General features: G+C 40.3%; 1 non-coding gene across 1 annotated transcript; it reads right to left on the reverse strand.

Annotated features, from left to right (window-relative positions):
* Positions 1–503: 503 nt before the first annotated feature.
* TRNAQ-CUG (transfer RNA glutamine (anticodon CUG)) lies at positions 504–575 on the reverse strand. Its single transcript has one exon. It is a non-coding gene; the product is annotated as a tRNA-Gln (tRNA).
* Positions 576–4,406: the final 3,831 nt, after the last annotated feature.

The following is a 4,406-nucleotide window of genomic DNA, read 5'->3' on the forward strand; positions in this document are numbered from 1 at the left end:
AGCCACTGGGCCACCAGGAAAGTCCCACAGCTATTACTTCTTAACTTACAGTTTTGGTTGCAGTGTGTGGAGGGGGTGGCTGTTAGAGGGCTTCTTCCCTACTCCGTGGTTTACTGTGAGCAGACATTTTCCCAGTCTCTAGTTCCAAACTGTATAAAACTATAATTTGTTGTGATAAAGGTACCATGGAAGTTGCTGTGTGTTGGTTGCTCAGTTGTGTCCGACTCTTTGTGACCCCTTGGACTGTAGCCCGCCAGGCTCTTCTGTCCGTGGGATTCTCAAGGCAAGAATACTGGAGTGGGTAGCTATTCCTTTCTCCAGGGGATCTTCCTGACCCAGGGATCGAACCTGGGTCTCTCACATTGGAGGCAGATTCTTTGTCACTGAGCCACCAGGGAAACCCAAAGGACATGTTGCCTCCCTGTCAGGAATTGAACGCTGGTCTCCCCCGTGACTGGTGGGGATACTCACCACTACACTAATGAGGACGGCAAAACACAGGCAGGTTCCACTGAGACTTGAACTCAGATTGCTGGATTCAGAGTCCAGAGTGCTAACCATTACACCATGGAACTGCACACATCATGGAAGAGCATTATTTAATAAGTGATAGTAGAACAGTTGGTTACATACTAAGGAAAGATGTCAATGTCGATCCTTATTTTACATCTAAGACCATACCAAATCCAATATGGATTAAAGAGAGCAGAAAGTGCAAATCACATCAAAAAGACTAAAGGAAAAACACGACTTTGTATTAAGTTATCAGTGAAGTGCAAAGGAGTTTGGGAGTACTTTCTAAGCTTAAAAGTGTTAGAAGAAATGTTTTAAAAGAAGAGATTAAATGCACTTGATCACAGTGATTACAAACTTTCATACTGTCTGACTCCCCCAACTAATATATCCTTAACTTAGGAAAAATCTTGCATCCGTATGAAAGACAACATATTACAATTGACCCCTCCCCCCCACACATGTTGTTCAAGGGCCAACTATATTATACAAAATGCTCATGCAAATAAAGCAAAATCAGTAGAAATATAATTTCTGAGCACCTAGCCCTGGTCAAGTCTATGCTGGAGAGTTTGCAAACATTCAGTTAAGGTGGACATCCCCACTTGGTCCAGGAAGAACCTGAGGGTCAGAGGTGTGAAGGTTCTTGCCTATGTCACTCACCTCAGGAGCCATAAGCTGTTTTTGACCTGTCAGTCTTCTGATCCATCCGAGCTCCACCCAGTCAGGCTCACATTCACACCTTAATTTATTTCAAGGCCCTGGTCCAGGCCCAGGAGATGAATAGTCTCAGGTACTGAAGGTGTGGTCCCATTCCTCTTGCCAAGTGATCAGGTTTAGGAATGAACAAGTGCCAGATTCCGGCGATTAAGCTGAGAGGGAGAAATCTTCTAAGAAGCGTTTGGGAAATAATTTCTCACTCATGATAGATACTGCCTTTGTCTTTTTCACACTACCATTTTGTATTCCTACCAGGATTATCTGAAATTTAATCTGTTGTTCCATACCTTCACTGGGCCTTGGTATTGCCAGTTTATTGTTTGTTTTTTTGTTTCTTGTATTTTAGCAAATCTAATAGATGTTGGTGATGGACAGGGAGGCCTAGCGTGCTGTGATTCATGGGGTCGCAAAGATTTGGACATGACTGAGCGACTGAACTGAACTGAACTGAATAGATGTGTAGTGGTATTTTGTTGTGATTTTAATTTGTATTTCTCTGAATACTGCAAAAGCAAACAAACAATAACTAATGCAATACATATCCTAAAGAACAATTTTTATGAATTTAAATGTATTGATCTTTTTACTTACTAATTTCCCTTTTTTCTTTAAAATTACAAAATTCTTCCCCAGTGAGAAATCAGAAGAAAATTCAGCTACATTTCTAGGGTTGTGTATGGATGTGGTACCTAGAGATGCTATAGACATCTCATAATCACTAAAGGTGGGGCAAAGCCAAGTCTTTCCAGAGGAAAAGGTCAATCCTAATCATACTCCCCCTACCACCCCAACCAGAGGCTTTATTTGGGACTCTATCATAGGGCAGATAGTACATTTCCTTCTTTAGTACCATTGAGCTTGGGTCTTCCATTGCTTATCAAACGCCTTGTAACATTTGGCAAGATATTACATCAGTGCATAAGAAAAGCATCAAAGTGTCATTACAGGGAGACATCTATTCCTTAGCCTTCCTCCCAAAATATTTTCAGCTGCATATTACATTTATTTTGAGATATCTGTTGGGGGCTTGGGCTGGTGGCACACTCAGAGAGTGGAAGCACTGAGATTTGAAACCACACATACAATTCTAAATGAGAATATAGCCTATAAACACAGAGAAAAAAAAGGTTTAACCTCATAAGGAAGCAAAGTAGACTAAACAAGAATGAGACTCCATTTTCAAAAATTATTACATGATTCAAAAAAGATTTAATGATAAGTATTGTCATACTTTGCTGGCATTTAAGAATGTAAATTTATCACATCTCAAAAATAGCAGCAGCAGCTATCATTTATTGAGTACTTACTACATAACAGATACTATACAAAGCAAGAAAACTTGATTTAACCCTTAAAACAAACTAATAAAATAGATATTGTTATTTTCAGTTTAAAAATAAGGCTTAGGACTTTCCTGGTGGTACAGTGGTTGAGAATCTGCCTGCCAACGCAGGGTACACGGGTTCAATCCCTGGTCCGGAAAGATTTCACATGACGCAGAACAACTAGGCCAGTTCACCGCAATTACTGAGCCTGTGCTCTAGAGCCTGGGAGCCACAACTGCTGAGCCAGCGTGCTGCAAGCCTCTGCTCTGCAACAAGAGAAGCCTGAACATCGCAACTAGAGTAGCCCCTGCTCATCGTAACTAGCGAAAACCCACAAAGTAGGGAAGACTAAGCACAACCAAAAATAAAAAAAAAATAAAGATAAGGTTTAGAGAGACCTCCTGACCCTGCTGAGTTCTCACAGCACAAAAGGTTGTTCTTTGCAGCCCCATCACTTTACAAAGTGAACAAACATGTGCCAAGGGGACTAGCGAAATCGGGACACCAAAAACGAGGGGAAAATGAAGCGTTTTAAGTCTGACAGTCAAAAAAAGAAAACCATTAAAGCAGTCATCACAGGGAAACATCTATTCCTTAGCCTTCCTCCCAGTATATTTCCGGCTGAATATTGCATTTATTTTGAGTTACGTTTTGGGGGCTTGGGCTGCTGGCACATTCACCATTGGCAAGGCCCTCTAATGGTCTCGCTCCAGCCAATGACGTCAAGATTCGACCTGTAACTGACTCTAAAGCCTGTGCTTACACTAAAGACTACTGGGAACTCTGAAAGCAATTTAACAAATTAAATCAATAGCCTCAAGAACATCTGTATTTCTTAATCTGTTAAATTAAATATTGTGTTTTGACAAACACACACACACACAAATATTGTGAAAAATTGTAAAAGCATTAAGAATAAATGTGATAGAGTTTTTAATCATAATAAAAACTAGAAATTAATACAAATGTTTAACCATAGGGGACTTGTTAATTATGTAATATAACCATTAAAAATAATCTTTATGAGGATTTAAAAGTGGAAACTGATTGTATTATATCAAGTGGAAAAAAAACAACACATAAGAGTATTTATAAAAATTATTCAGAATTGTCAGAAAGAAAATTTTAAAGGAGTAGAAAAAAGATGGAGAAGAAACACACTTAAAAATGTTAACAGAAACTAGATCCCTGTATAATGGATTTTTCTCTGACTTCTTGTATTTTCTGTAATGAGAATGTTCTCCAAGGAGTACTACTTTTAGAGCAGAAATAATCCTAATAATCTTTATTTTCAAAAAGGTGTAAAGGGGGCTTCTCTGATGGCCCACTGTTTAAGAATCTGCCTTGCAATGAAAGGGACACTGGTTCGATCCCCGGTCTGGGAAGATATCACATGCTGCAGAGCAACCAAGCCCGGGCCCCATACCCACTGAGCCTACGTGCCCCAACCACGGGCGCCCGAGTATCCTAGAGCCTGTGCTCTAACACAAGGGAAGCCCCCGCAGTGAGAAGCCCAGGCACCGCAACTAGAGAGAGCCCAGGTGCAGCAACAAAGACCCCCTGCAGCCAAACAATGAATAAAGCAGTCTTTTTTCTAAGAAAACGGTTGCAAATGTTTTTATTTAGATAGTAAAAATTATTGAGGGGTGGAAAGGATTCACATGAAGACACTGTAATTGTGATTTCTCAGTGCTCAGGGGAAAGGCTGGGAGGGGACGCCCACAGCTGTCCTTACTCACAGTTTTTTAGAACTTGATGTCAAATATTTTGCCCCACTGCAGCTCATGTTATTCAAAATCTAGTTCAGAAAGCATGGCCATAGGAGACTTATTCAAAACTTATATACAT

This window comes from Bos taurus, chromosome 1 (genome assembly GCF_002263795.3).
Source record: "Bos taurus isolate L1 Dominette 01449 registration number 42190680 breed Hereford chromosome 1, ARS-UCD2.0, whole genome shotgun sequence".
Classification (NCBI taxonomy): Eukaryota; Metazoa; Chordata; class Mammalia; order Artiodactyla; family Bovidae; genus Bos; species Bos taurus.